General features: G+C 39.3%; 1 non-coding gene across 1 annotated transcript; it reads right to left on the bottom strand.

The window, feature by feature from the left end:
* Positions 1-4,112: 4,112 nt before the first annotated feature.
* trnay-gua (transfer RNA tyrosine (anticodon GUA)) lies at positions 4,113-4,198 on the bottom strand. The gene is given in 2 exon segments: positions 4,113-4,148; positions 4,162-4,198. It is a non-coding gene; the product is annotated as a tRNA-Tyr (tRNA).
* Positions 4,199-16,453: the final 12,255 nt, after the last annotated feature.

Below are 16,453 nucleotides of genomic sequence, written 5' to 3'. Positions count from 1 at the left end.
TGTGATAACTGCATTATATAACCAAACTGACACCCGCAAATTTTCAGGCCTCACAACTGCATTCTCAGCAAACCTGTGCTGTGTGAACAGAACCGTACTGGACATCTGGTTGTTAGTTACATCATGTACAGTGAGAGACACGCTGCACTGTACACACGTGTGTCTCGTGTGTTTCACGTGGAGTTTTGTTAACTCACGGAGACTGAGAAATTAGCTGTGTGTCATCCGAAGATTCAGCCGGTGTTTTCCACAGGCTGCTCGCGGGCACGAGCTGTGCAACACAAAAGCTGCACTCTGCACACGGTTAAAAAGCATTCAAAACCGCTGTCGGTTAATCGTGATCTGATGGATGAACTCGTGCCTCGATTGGACTAATTTATTTAATAACGAGTGGCAGTTGTGATAAGACATGCCAGTGTTATGACATCACCATCGTTTAGTCACTCTCACTATAGTTACAGGTGTTAGATTAAGGTTGTGACTTTGGTTGTTCATTCATACAGACAGTATTCAAACTGCTACTGTAAGCTGTTGTATGAACAGGACATTTCAACTCACACCTGTAAGTAAATATGGTTTTCAATCTGAAACACTGACTGTGTGAACATAGCCCTAGGTACACCTGTACACAGTTTTATTTGGTTGTTGGCAGATAGGATGTTCCATGCTTCTTGGAGAACTTGCCATAGTTATTCTCTCTATTTATGCTGTCTCAATTGCTTCTGTCTTCATTTAATCACAGACTGTCTATATGTTCAGTTGGGGGCTCTGTTGGGGCCATGCCATCTGTTGCAGGGCTCCCTGTTCTATTCTATTCTATTTGCAAAAGGAATGTTTGGAAGTCTTAAATTGATATTTTCTATTGACAAACTAAAGCTGAAGAAATGTGCCTAAGACTTTTGCACAGTACTGTATATCAGAGCCACTACAAAATGGCATTAAATATGCAGATGTATGGGGCCTGGGTAGCTCAGTGAGTATTGAAGCTGACTACCACCCCTGGAGTCGCGAGTTCGAATCCAGGGTGTGCTGAGTGACTCCAGCCAGGTCTCCTAAGCAACTAAATTGGCCTGGTTGCTAGGGAGGGTAGAGTCACATGGGGTAACCTCCTCGTGGTCGCGATTAAGTGGTTATCGCTCTCAATGGGGTGCGTGGTAAGTTGTGCATGGATCGCGGAGAGTAGCATGAGCCTCCACATGCGGAGTCTCCATGGTGTCATGCACAACGAGTCACGTGATAAGATGCGTGGATTGACGGCAGCTGAGACTTGTCCTCTGCCACCCGAATTGGGGTGAGTAACCGTGCCACCACGAGGACCTACTAAATAGTGGGAATTGGGCATTCCAAATATAAACAAATAAAAAATAAAAAAAGATATGCAGATGTATGCAATTTGGGACGCAGCTACTGTGGCTCGACTTTCAAAATACTGAAACCAATGGCAAACCATATGGTTCCGTTTGTTTGATTGAATGGCCAAACATAGCAACATTGGCCGAAGGCGGGGGGGTCATTACTTTTGCAGTTTGTTTTATGAGGTTTTTTGTATTCATACATTTTGAGTATTCACATCTAATGCATGTATCAAGGAAGGCTATCATAATACAACCATTCGAAAGTAATTTTTGATGAGGTATGACTTTGGCTCATATATAGCTGGAACATGAAATGTGTCCTGGGAGGCAGTCCGTGAAATCTGAAATGGACCAATCTCTCTAGATATGCAATATTTCTGCCTTCTTCCTGTGAGACATGATATTCATTGATGTGGGCAGCCTTTTCATTGAGTTGATTTTGAGCTACAGTGTACGTGTTGACTATATGTTTGTCAAAACATGTGTTATTTCTATTCCTCAACCAGCCACTGTCTCTCAGTTGCCTACGGTAATGATTGATAAATCAATTATTTCTTTCTTCCAAAATGCAGGCCCTGTGTTCCAGCTACAAAAACACATTCAGCTTGACATGACAGTTGACTCAAATAGAGCACAAGCTGGTTTCACACTCCAAATGTCACAGAGAAATCTTTTTTTGATTTCTTCTTTCAACAAAAACTATACACGACACACCTCATCGACTCCTGCATTTGATGGTGTTTAACAGTGTCAGTAGGATTCTTGTGGAATATCAATGATGCTTTATGGAATTTGAGAACCGTTATGCTGATTTCATTCAATAAATGTTCCCCTTGGTCACACTAAATTGGCCTTGTGGATGAATCTTTAACATTAGCTGGTAAGGGTGGGAATCAGCAGGGACCCGGTGATACAATATTATATCTGGGTCATGATATGGTGATATTGTGATTCTTAATATGTGGTTTTTTGGGGATTCACAACTGTGATGTTTTGCAATCTTTTACCCATTTGGTTGCTATTTACAGTACACTTTGTACAAATAGCCTCTGCCTAACAAAAGTGTCCTTAAAATCAAACATGTATAATTTATTAATATTACAATGAACTGCATAGGTCCAACACTATGTAAAGGTTTAAACATGACATAGGTGGTCAAATTCACAATTTCATAAATACATGTACAACAACAAAAGTGTGATATATCAGCCTAACACCTGAAACAAACATTGGGCCAAATATTGTATTAGTGTTGGGTTGAGTATTAGCCATATTAGTAAGAATATGTGGCAAACACCAGAGTTTGATCGGACACACTTCCTTTTATGTAAACAATAAAATAAAGTATATGTTAAGCATTCTCTCTTCTTTTTTCAAAGTTGATAAGCCTATTTATATAATCTAACTTTGCACAATTATACTGCTGCATCCTCGACCTGTTTAAAACAGACCAGCAAACCATTTTTGTGTCATGACCCACCAGTTGAGAACCACAACTTTAGACATGTTCCTGAAGCCAAGAGAAAAGACTGAATAGTGGAATTAAACAACCAGAAAGAGGACACCAAGAATTAAAAGCATGAAAGCCTTAATTGATATAGGTGGATAAGATCAAATAAATAAAGTATAAGAACAATGCAGATAATGAATGGAGAGGATGTGTCAAAAGGAACATGCTTTTTAACACTTTTCAATTTTAAATATAAATCAGACTATTTTATTTCTTTCCATTGGCAAAGGAAATGTAAAATTTGCAAAAACCTTTAATAAAAGGAAATAAAAATGCATAATCAACATTGGTTTAGTTAAACAGACAAAAAGCCCCCTGATAATGTACCAGTCAATGTTTAAATAAGGTCCTTTGCCCCTATGATTAATATTTGTGTTCATAATTTTAATATTGTGAAAATGTTTCAGCAATGTTCTAGTCTTGTTCTCTTTTAGCTATTTTCTCCTCTTGCCTGCTCTGGCACATCCTTGTTTCACTATATACAATATGACATTTACAGTATATTTACTGTATGTTGGGCTGTTTCTTCAGCTGTATTCTTTTACCATTGTCCCAGACCCAAATTTCAGTGTCAACTATGAAAATTCATTTAAAAAAAAAATAATTTTAATGTTTAAATTATCCTTATACCTGAATAAATAAATGTTACTACTATTACTACTACTACTGTGCAGTATAGACACTGCTGGCTGCTATGTATAATTTCACAGACCAATTCTATTCTATTATTCTTACCCATAAAGTTGTGATCCCCTTAGTAGAATAATAAATCTACCTTCCAGCTTTTAAGAGAATATATGTGAAGGAATGCAGCTCTAACAACTGAGGATCCCCAAGATGCTAATATAAGAAACAGCTAACTTTAGGACATTGTTTCTCTATGCATCATTTTATGTCTTCTATTTATGCAACATAGCTTTGATCAGCTGTGTTGGAGATTGTGTCTGCTGCAATGCAATTATCTGTTGTGTATCAATACTGTTGTAATCTTTTTTAATAATTATAATTAATAATTTTCTTTATTTATCACACATTATACATTTGCACATATACAGTGAAATTCTTCTTTTTCACATATCCCAGCTAGGCTGGGATAGGGTCAGCCATGATACGGCACCCCTGGAGCAGATAGGGTCAAGGGCCTTGCTCAAGTGGCATCTTGGCGGTGCTGGGACTTGAACCCCTGACCTTCTGATCAGTAACCCAGAGCCTTAACCGCTGAGCCACCACTGCCCCTAAAACCTCACTCCTTCGAGCCGGATTCGAACCAGCGACCTAAGGATTACCATATTCATTCTACAGTCCTCCGCTCTACCAACTGAGCTATCGAAGGAATACAACTTCTAATAATCTACAATTATTAAGAGTGCCTTACCAGTTTGCATTTAAACATTTTGGTTTAACCATGCAATAAGAATCCTGAAATCTGCAATAGATATTATGCACAAGCTTGCTCTCTACTCCTTGATAGCATGTCTTCTGCTTCAAGGATTTTCTTTGGAATTGCTACACAACCTCCTCCACATCACAACCGTGACTCTGCAGTGTGGTCCACGTTAGGCTTTATGCATTAGTTTGTGCAGTATGCATTCATCTGCGTGATATGACTTTCCTGGCTGAGCGCTGATGTTCCAGACAAAGCTGTTTAATCCACATCAAGCACCTTGGTTTGATAAATAGTGTGATAAAAACAATATAAAGACATCAGTTGGATTAGAAATCTTCTCATTATGCTCGCTCTCACGTGGCATGAGCAGAGGCCCTCATAACAAGTTCATAATTAGTTGCATGCATAACCCACAGTGATTAGTGCAGGCATAGGGTTGTTAACATTACGTTCCCTCATTTCCCTAAAGAGGTTCCATTTAATTAGAGTGTGTATTGTTAGTTTTTCTGCTGCTATTTTTCTCTTTGTGCCTAGTGAAAATTGCATCTGTTATAATATGAACTGAAAAGTAAACTGCATAATGTATGTCAAATTTATATACGCACGCCCTAGCAATCACCAAAACAACTCACTAGATTTAACTTTTCTTCTTTGTTTAGAGCAAAATATCTATTTTTACATCACAGAAGTGTAATTATCACTTCGCAGAAGTCTGTTGTTCTCTGAAATTGAAATCCAACAATCCACTAATCCTGAAAGGAAATAAACAAAACAAAACACAAAGCCAGGACTGACACTGCAATAACATTAAGTGTTATGAAGGTTTCCTCATCACTCCCAGCTCACACTGTCAGTGGTGACTAACACACAATATCTGTTAAAGAGGTCAGGATTTTATCAGCACAGAATATTGATCCACCGCCGTGCTAAGCCTACAAAATTCATGGAAACTAAAGGAAAGTGCTGTCAGCTTCCCGCCGTAAAGACATGCTGTCTTAAGTTCTCATTCATGCTCATTCTAAGCCTGTTCATTCTGAATTCATTCTGAAATAGAAATCGCAGGCTATGTTTGCAATAGCATAATAGCATACTACTCTTGCTAGTATTTCTGCAGTCTATAGTATCAATACTGAGCACAGTATACAAATATAAAATATGACTTAAATGTATTAAAATGTGCAATATACAACAGAGCATACTGCACTGTGTACTGGATTCCACACTGCAATGTGCTTGACTTGACCTTCAATTTCCAGTGATACATTACATAATACTTCTGAGAATTTTAACATCACTTTTCTCTTTATTTGTTTGGACAGCCAAAAAAAAAAAAAAAAGGCATTTTCATACAACATGATGAGGTGACAAGAATGTATGATACTACAGTTTAAAATGTTTCTCTTAAAATAATGCCTTCTGTTTCACTTACTGTTTGTTTTAAATAGTAGAATATTTACAGTGTATTCTGCACAGTATTCACAAAGTAGTATGCTTGTACTCCATTCTGAACAGACTATGTAGTGTGAACATTTCTACACATATTGCATGTAGAAAATATGAACATTTTGTGTTCATTAAAGTATTACGCAGATGGGAAAATTGCAATAAAATATGAATTCTTAGTTTGTAATTTATGTGCTACACTTTACTGTTTTCTTAAGACAAAAGTGATGCAAGAAATCATTTTCACAGCCTTATATTTATCCAGAAAATTAGCTGTGTATTTGAATCAAATGCAAAAATTGCACTCCTGTTAGAATAATTATTTATCTTTACTTCTCCTGTCCATGTTGAATATTTGAAATCTTTGCAAAATTGCAAAATTAATGCAAAATCCTGTGTGTGGTGTTCTCACTTTCTGTCACAATTCATTTGCATGTTCCATCTGTAGTGGTAAAGAGAAGAACTTTGATTCAGCAGAAAGAGGCATGCTCCAGTTTATAATATTGATGCCAAAAGAGAAAGAGAGGGGGTTAAAGGATGCAGAATGGGTGGTGGGGCCTTGGGATTGGTGGGGGGTGGGGCTGAGCCTTAGCTGCAGATTATTTTAGAAATTGCCAGCTGCACCAGTGTCTGCAATCAGGCTAAAACCGGTTTTGACTGGGGAGGTAGAAGTCACAGTCAATTTTTGTCAAGCCAGCCCGGGTGACTGTTTATCTCTTGGGCCGAATGGGACAACTTGCATTACAGTGAATGTGAAAATGTACCAGCACCTCATAGTCAGTTTAATAATTCATTTACCTCCTTTTCCCGCCTGTCACACTTAGAGAAAGAGAGAGAGAGATCTTACAGTATACATTACTTCAGGCCGGCACAGATAGACCAATTGCTGTAATCCATGCATTTAACCCTATAATACATGATACCCACTACCGCTTACCACTTACCGAATACTGCCTAATATTATTTTTATATATATTAAAGCAAGTGAAAATTGCTGTACAAATAATAAAAAATAAATACAATAAAATAAAAAATGAACCAGCAGGCATTATTCCACATAACTAATTTCAAGCTATAGTACGCTACATTGTTGACCTGTTACATGACCTCATGACATTGCATGTTTCAGTTAGTGCCATCCAAAAACCAATTTTTTTTTTTTTTTTTTTTTTAATTACTTAAAATTTACCAGTCTGATCAAATAATGTGTCAAGAAAGAGAATCAGCCATTTCTACTAATTCTACTGATTCATCCATCATATTGAAATAGAAGGTCAAGTCAAATGAATTTTGTTGTGGAATACAGTATTCCACACAGTAAGCTGAACTTTGTTGTTTACTATACATTTTGCAAATGTACTGTAACAGTAGGTCATCAAGGTATTGTATGAATAATGCATACAGTACAGAAAATATGGATGCACACTGTATCATTGTAGGGGAAGCTATTTTGAAACTGTAGCTGCCCAAGCAGCAAGGTACTCATACTCATTAACTACTCATTAAGCTACTCATTTACTACTTAAAGTAATTTTAACGGTAAAAGGCTGTAAAAATGCTACAGAATTATTTTTTTTTCATTGATTAATGTGTATTACCTGTAAAATACACAGTATAATTTTTTTTAATATATTTTAAAAGATAATACAGTAGTTTTTACAATAAAATGTTGTAAACATTACATTTTATAGATGTAAAAAGTATGATTTTCCTGTATAATTAATGGTAAAAATGTACATTATGTTTAACATGGAGTACATGTACTTTTTACAATAAATGATTGTTAAAATTACAGTAAAAAACAATAATCGGGCATTCCCACAATTCCCTGCATGACCCAACATATTTCATTATATTTTATGGGAATAGTTATGTTTCTTCTTATTTTAATATCAGTTACGTACACTGGGGTGTTCTGTTTTATATTTAATGTAGTTTAGTTAATATTTACTGCATTATTTAAATTTCACAAGTGTTACACTGATGGTGTTTAGTGTTTGTGAGTGACACTGAGCGCTGTCTCTACATGTTTATTAGTCATTGCTCCTGGAAGAGCTACTATTGATTAACTTCATGTCATCATGTGCTTTTCTGTAATTGATACGGTGATTAACAATACTTTATAATTTAAAAAGCAGATTTTCACAGTTTCACAAGGTTAATATGCCAGTGTGATCATGTAAATTACAACAGTTTTAAACTGTAAAATTCACAGGTTGTTCTGTAAAGTTGTTTACGTTTTACTGTATTTTTTACATAATTATTCTGGCAACCACAGCTGCCAGTTTTTTGTTTGTTTGTTTGTTTGTATAATCAACAGGATTTTTATTTTATTTTATTTTTTTACAGTGTGCATGACACTACAGTGCTACAGATCAGAACATTTAGCTTGCTCCTAGCTACACCATTAGCTGAGCTACTGTTACACTTCTGAAAAATTTAGTTAAGTTAATAGCATCACTAGTTAACTACTCTGCAACACTGTACAGTATACATACTGCAGCAATTGCTAGAGTAATGTGCTATTTTGAGCATGGCCATCCACACCACCTATGACTGCCTTTATATGTCATTGTGTTTTTATTAATGGAAACATAAATTCAGCATGCCTGCCGGAAGTGATAATGTACCACCTCTAAAATATTTACCATTATCTTGTTTTGCAGTGGAGTGATTTATAACTCTTTGAAAATATAACATTTTTAATAATAAAAAAAATAATAATTTAATTGACTATATACTTGTTTTAAAGTCAAAAGAAACATTTGCCATTTACTGTATTTATTTATGCCTCAGAGGGTTAAATTCAAACAACAATGTGTTCCAAAACGCAAAGACTCTGTAGTTTAGGAGTGTTGGAAGATCAAGTACAGTACAGGGTATCGGGCAGCAGTGATATCGTTTCCTCTCAGGGCTGTGTTCTCATTTCCACTGTGTGTCTATGGAGTTGACAGCTGCTGGGGTCCTCCAGGATCCAGGAACAGTCCCTGGTTAAAACACACTATTAATAACAAAGATCCACCCTGCCAGCAACCGCACCCACGCAGATTTAATCTTAATCTGCAAGCGTTCGCATTATAGAGTCCACAGCTCCGCTCAGCCCTGACCCCTGACCGCCTAGATTCCCTGTGACATCAGCAAAGTCAGGGCGGCCATTTTCCTGCTCAGCACTGAGAATTTGTAATGGAGGAAGCTGATCTCGGAGAGGGGAGAGAACGAGAGGGAGAGAGAGAGCAATGCATGGATGGCAATGCAACAAATCGAATGCATGCACCATGCATTGTGAAAAAAAGCTCTAAGAATGAAGTGTTAGGATGACAACTGTATTTTTTATTTAAATCACTTTTGCCTTTAAAGGAATATTCCAGGTTCAATTAAAGTTAAGCTCAAATGACAACTTTTGTGGCATAATGTTGATTACCACAAAAATGTATTTGATAACACTTTACATTGAGGTTCCCTATGTAAAGGGGTTATAAAGGGATTCATTAATGACTAATAACTCATCTGCTAACACATTATTAATCATTTATGTGCAGTTATAACAACATGAACAAAACGTGTGAATTTCATGCAATGCCTGCCAAATTGTGAGCTAATTTTAACTCACATGTTATAAATGCTTAATAAAGGCACTTATTCATACATTTTTTAATCAAAATCATGAAATGTCAAAATTCATGATTCATGACTAGTATAGAGATTAAAAGGTGTTGTGTCTATATTCATTACTGTAATGCCTTGACTTATGTCACTTTCCTGGTCATTTTAATGTAAAAAGAATGGTGCTACTCTGAGTGAAGTCTTACCCAGTCCTCTGTGGGTCTTCATGCTCACCCAGTGCATTGTTTGACAGTTCTTATTTCTTTATTGTTTATCAAAAGTTTGTTCACAAAAACTTTCATTTTATAGGATATTTAAACTTTAATCGTACATTATAAAAGCTTTAAGATCAATTTAACCTTCGTAACCTAAAAATGGTCACAATAACGCAAAATGGACACCTGTGTTATTTAATCATGAGTTAACCATGAACCATTTATTTTTCACATTATCAGCCTATGATAATTTACCTTAAAGTGGAACCCTGTGAACCAATTAAGGAGTTACCAACATTAATAAGCTATGAAAGTTTACCTTAATGTAAAGTGAGTAAAGTAAGTGCTCTTCCGGCTGTGACGTATGTGCCTCAGTTCCAAGGAGCTCTAGCGTGTTTCAAATGCCAATGCAATTACGTCACACGCGCATACCGCTCCTGACCGAAAGCATGATTTAGAGTTAAAAAAGTACTTAAATATTTATCTTTTTCACACCAAAAGCGATCGTATCACTTAAGAAGACGTTAATGTAACAGCTGGTGTCATATGGATGAAAAAATCTATTACCGCCATATAGTAACTGCAAAACAATTTGCAAGGCAGACCCAATAGCCGCTTTTTCAACATCAGGCAGAACAGTTCTGAGCATGGTACGGAACAATTACAGTAGCATTTCCACTTGAGCACAGTTCTGCATGGCACGATTATAAACCATTCTCGCCCCAGAATTCTCGGCACGGTTAGCTAACCGTACTCAACCATGCCCAACCGTGCTGGTAAAATGGCTTTAGTACATGGCAACTCGTTTAATGTATCTTCATGATTTTATTATGTTGGTTTAACTAGTATTGTAGCTTACATTTATTTTTCTACACTACATTTTCCTTTCTGCATGTTCGTGTCTAGTGGTAAGCACAAGCACCTTTTTTGCTTTACTTTCAATTTTGCGACATGGTCCACGTCTTTGCTGTTTTTAGCAAAGTAAAACCAGGAAAAAACTGGAATATGCAATCATCCTCCATAGCACGCCGCACCTTTCACGGCGTCGCCAAAAGGTGGATCTGTTACGTACCACAGTGGAAAAAGAAACTTAACTGTGCCAGCTGGCCCAGATTGGCACGGAATGGTACAGTTTTGTGATGAGAACTGTTCAGCCCAATGGTGGAAAAGCGGCTTATACTGTATGGCTTCAAAGACAAGAGGTACAGCATCATTCCTCAGTTAACACAGTTTATCATGTTGATAGCAGTGGGGATATAGTGCAGATGAAATCTAGCATCATCTTCAACCTGTCTAGATACAAACTGTCTTTCACAAAGGTTTGGTCTAAGCAACCTGTCCATCCAAAGCACAGGACAACTAACTCCCACAACTGAATACATGTAGATTTCATGTTTCCTGTACAACCAAGATTTCAAAGGCTTTTGAGGAAGAATTTCCTATATCACATACCCCAGGAGGTTTTTAAGCATGTTTCAGAGTAGTGGTCGACCGATATATTGCTGAGGCTGATAAATCAGCCGATAATCTGACTTTTTTAATTATCGGCATCGGACGATACATTTTCCCATTTGGCCATTTGTTTCTTGAGGGTGCCAAAAATCACCTGCTTGCATGTGAAGCGACAGAGACATGTAAACAACCAGTCACGGTTCATTTTGTTGTTACGCGCATTCATGTTACTACAATAATAGACCGGTGTGCACAGTCTCATTTAAACGGTCTGCATATCAAAGTCCGATTCTTTTCCGCGAACCGGTTCTACCGGTTCTTTTTTTTTTTTTTAACTATTCACCAGTTCTTTTACGTCATCGCATAATAACATCACTGTACATAATGCTAATACCCAACGTCATAGAATACATGCTCAAACACATTCAATAAAGCCATATGTGAGCACATATTGTTGATTGTTAAATTTTATATAATTAAGTTATAATAATAAGGGTGTTTATTGTCATTAGTGTTTCATTCAGTGATCTTACAATACATTCTACATTAAAGTTTTGCACCTAAAGCTCCCAATACTGACACTGATATGCAAACGCGGATGTTCTACATGTCTAAGCATATGAAGTGATTAAACTAGTCTTAATAAACTCACCCTTTTTTTTACAGAAACCATGATCCAGCTCATAACAACTTCAAAATAATCTGCATGCACAATACTCAATAGTCAAATTCATTTACATCTCTCGACTGAAACATTTCACCCACTCATTTAAGTCCTTGGTTCATGCATACTCATCAGCAGCTCACTGATCTGCTGTCCTCAGATCAGTGTACTGTTGACTCGAAAACTTCTGCGAGTGACTCAATGTACTGTTGACTCGAGAGCTGCTGTCCCTGGATCAGTGTTCTACTGTTGACTCGAGAACTTTTGCGACTGGATCATCTTCATACATTGATAAAGTGGTAAACATCAAGTCATAAACATATTTCCAGTACGTTTTATTTGTTATACTTTCTGCAGTTCAAGAAAATACAGCAGTAACATACATTTCGCCCCTTAATCACATGCATGTTCAATGTCAGCAGCTCATCAGTTCTCAGTATGCTCTCGGTGAACGGGTTCTTCACTTCAGACACTCGACGTTGATCAATTCGGTGCTTCAGCAAAACTCCTACCTGCTTCCCACAGCGCTCTGGCTGTTGTTACTGTATCCTTTATATATATATACAGGTGCATCTCAATAAATTAGAATGTCGTGGAAAAGTTCATTTATTTCAGTAATTCAACTCAAATTGTGAAACTCGCGTATTAAATAAATTCAATGCACACAGACTGAAGTAGTTCAAGTCTTTGGTTCTTTTAATTGTGATGATTTTGCTCACATTTAACAAAAACCCACCAATTCACTATCTCAAAAAATTAGAATATGGTGACATGCCAATCAGCTAATCAACTCAAAACACCTGCAAAGGTTTCCTGAGCCTTCAAAATGGTCTCTCAGTTTGGTTCACTAGGCTACACAATCATGGGGAAGACTGCTGATCTGACAGTTGTCCAGAAGACAATCATTGACACCCTTCACAAGGAGGGTAAGCCACAAACATTCATTGCCAAAGAAGCTGGCTGTTCACAGAGTGCTGTATCCAAGCATGTTAACAGAAAGTTGAGCGGAAGGAAAAAGTGTGGAAGAAAAAGATGCACAACCAACCGAGAGAACCGCAGCCTTATGATTGTCAAGCAAAATCGATTCAAGAATTTGGGTGAACTTCACAAGGAATGGACTGAGGCTGGGGTCAAGGCATCAAGAGCCACCACACACAGACATGTCAAGGAATTTGGCTACAGTTGTCGTATTCCTCTTGATAAGCCACTCCTGAACCACAGACAACGTCAGAGGCGTCTTACCTGGGCTAAGGAGAAGAAGAACTGGACTGTTGCCCAGTGTTCCAAAGTCCTCTTTTCAGATGAGAGCAAGTTTTGTATTTCATTTGGAAACCAAGGTCCTAGAGTCTGGAGGAAGTGTGGAGAAGCTCATAGCCCAAGTTGCTTGAAGTCCAGTGTTAAGTTTCCACAGTCTGTGATGATTTGGGGTGCAATGTCATCTGCTGGTGTTGGTCCATTGTGTTTTTTGAAAACCAAAGTCACTGCACCCGTTTACCAAGAAATTGTGGAGCACTTCATGCTTCCTTCTGCTGACCAGCTTTTTAAAGATACTGATTTCATTTTCCAGCAGGATTTGGCACCTGCCCACACTGCCAAAAGCACCAAAAGTTGGTTAAATGACCATGGTGTTGGTGTGCTTGACTGGCCAGCAAACTCACCAGACCTGAACCCCACAGAGAATCTATGGGGTATTGTCAAGAGGAAAATGAGAAACAAGAGACCAAAAAATGCAGATGAGCTGAAGGCCACTGTCAAAGAAACCTGGGCTTCCATACCACCTCAGCAGTGCCACAAACTGATCACCTCCATGCCATGCCGAATTGAGGCAGTAATTAAAGCAAAAGGAGCCCCTACCAAGTATTGAGTACATATACAGTAAATGAACATACTTTCCAGAAGGCCAACAATTCACTAAAAAAAATTTTTTTATTGGTCTTATGATGTATTCTAATTTTTTGAGATAGTGAATTGGTGGGTTTTTGTTAAATGTGAGCCAAAATCATCACAATTAAAAGAACCAAAGACTTGAACTACTTCAGTCTGTGTGCACTGAATTTATTTAATACACGAGTTTCACAATTTGAGTTGAATTACTGAAATAAATGAACTTTTCCACGACATTCTAATTTATTGAGATGCACCTGTATATATATATATACACAATATTAACTAAAGAGCCGCTTGCGTGATACACGTCTTTTTAAAGATGTCATTCCGCAAGACATCATTATGCAAATGACACATCCCGCTGTCTGATGAGCACGAGAGCTGTGTTCACTGCCTGAGCCATGCCCATGCACAAGCAGCTGTCATGGAGACAGAATGCCCTCATGCGAGGGCATGAATCTCTGGACATTGCACTCTTGGATCGACCTTGTTCTGAGGGAAGATCCAGCCTCTTGTGCCCTCCCACCCGCCTCTTCTGTGTTGAGTCCCGAGGGACCACATGAGGAGACATGGCGGGGCAGTGAGGTTGAGCTGGAACAATTAGAGGAGGATCTCGTGCCAGCGCAAGCCCTGCGATTCCCCCAAACTTCCAATCTAACATCCTTGCCTGTGCAATATGCATGTGATGAGCATGGTCTCATTATGTTTGGCGGCTCTGATGATGGAGATGATGCTGTGTCACTCACAGCTTCAGGCGAGTGGTCCACAGAGGATGTTGCCGTCCCTTCCCCCAGTAAGGGTGAAGAACGTGTACACGCTACGGACAAAGAGCTTCTTCGCATCCTCTCAAGAGCGGATGAAGAGCTCAGTCTTGAGTGGTCCCTTCCAGAAGAGCCAGAAAATTCTCGCCTGGATGAATGGTTTTTGCAAACAGGCCGTCGTCAACAGACCACGGTCCGGAGGAGCGCACCATTCTTCCCTGAGGTCCATGCGGAGCTCACAAAGACCTGGCGTGCACCTTACTCTTCACGCATTCAGGTCGGAGGTGCTGCTGTCCTCACTAAAATGGACCACGCTGAAGAAAAAGGCTACTCAAAGCTTCCCCCGGTGGAACAGGCGGTCGCAGCTCACCTCTGCCATAATCCTACCATGGGATGGAAATCCCACCTCAATCACCCCTCCAAGCCACGTCAACTGTCGTCCGCATTGGCTGGAAGAGTTTATACAGCAGTGGGCCAAGCCGGTTCAACATTCCACAGCATGTCAGTGCTCCAGGTTTTTCAAGCTAAGCTCCATAAACAAATGGATGAGCAAGGCCCCGATTCAGAGCTGTTAAAGAGCTCCGCACTGCTACAGATTTGGTGCTGCGAGCCATGTAAGCTACCGCTCAGGCCATCGGCAAAGCGATGAGCAACCTGGTGGTTCTGGACCAGTATATTTGGCTAACTCTAACCGAGATGCGTGACGCAGAGAAAGCCGCCCTCCTCAACACCCCGGTTTCGCCTGACGGTCTCTTTGGCAATGCTATGGAAGGCTTTTCAGAGTACTTCATTGCGGTGCAAAAGCAGTCTCAAGCGATGAAACACTTTCTGCCATAGAGAAATAGCACTTCCCCTTTCCTGGTCAGTGCCAAGCAAATAATCCATCTCTCAGCCGAAAGCTACTACTGAGCCATCTGTGAAACCAAGCAAACTGTGACCCAAGCGTAAGCACCCGCCGTCTCAGTGCTAAAATGCACAGACGGAAAAACCCCAGCCATGCAGCAGAAAAAAGATTGTTCTCACAAAAGAGAAAAAAGCACCCATTGTACAAACACGGGACGCTCACACAGTCTAAGAAAATGGGCCATTTCCTCTTCATGTATCATACACCCCACACATTATGCTCAACATCTTCCCTATGGCAAGCGGCACTTTATCTCCTATAGGGAGCGAATCAATAATCCTGCTGTCCTGCTACACGAATGCATGGCGAGACCTCACGGGCGTGTCAGACTGGGTGTTAAAATCGATCAAGCATGGTTATACGATTAAGTTTGTATGCCAACCACCTCGCTTCACCTGCATTTTGCAATCTGTGGTCTGACCACAGGATGCACCGATGTTGTGCACAGAGATTCATAGTCATCTCACAAAAAACGTGATAGAGACTGTCCCAGACTGCGAAACACACAGCAGGTTTACAGCCATTATTTTCTCATTCCGAAGAAAGACGGCAGGCTTTGGCACATTCTAGATCTGAGACACTTGAATCTTGCACTCGCAAAGCGCCCATTCAAAATGTTAACTCAGAAACAGATCTTATCGCACATCTGTTCTCAGGACTGGTTTGCGTCAATAGATCTGAAAGATGCGTACTTTCATGTGCCAATTGCACCGCATCACAGGTGGTTTTTGAGATTCACGTTTGAGGGAACTGCATATAAATGCAAAGTCCTTCCTTTTGCTATGTTTCTGGCTTCCCACACGTTCACGAAATGTATCGATGCAACGCTCGCCCCATTGAAAATGAACACAGAGACTTGCTACTTTGGCATCTGAAAAATCTGGGTCTGAATGTCAACTGGGCAAAAAGCACACTTTTCCCCAGCCAGCAAACCTCTTTTTTAGGAGTGCATCTCCTCACGAATGAATGAACGCATACAGACCATTCTTCGGTGTCGGTCTCAGTTCAAACTGGGGAAAAACATTGCCACTGAAGTAATTTCAGAGAATGCTGGGTTTTATGGCAGCAGCATCCTCCATCATACGTTAGGTCTGTTACACATGAAACCTCTCCAGTACTGGCTCAAGAGACACGTTCCACATTGCGCCTGGAGTTTCAGGCGCATGTGCATCATGGTGACTCGCCGCTGTCTGGCTGCTCTAGCACCACGGACAGCACCGGCCTTCTACCAACAAGGTGTTATGCTGGGTCAAATTTTCAGAAAAAAAGTGG

The sequence above is a fragment of the Myxocyprinus asiaticus genome, chromosome 44 (assembly GCF_019703515.2).
Source record: "Myxocyprinus asiaticus isolate MX2 ecotype Aquarium Trade chromosome 44, UBuf_Myxa_2, whole genome shotgun sequence".
In the NCBI taxonomy this organism is placed as follows: Eukaryota; Metazoa; Chordata; class Actinopteri; order Cypriniformes; family Catostomidae; genus Myxocyprinus; species Myxocyprinus asiaticus.
The sequence above is the reverse complement of the archived record's forward strand: the minus strand, read 5'-3'. Positions and strand labels throughout refer to the sequence as shown.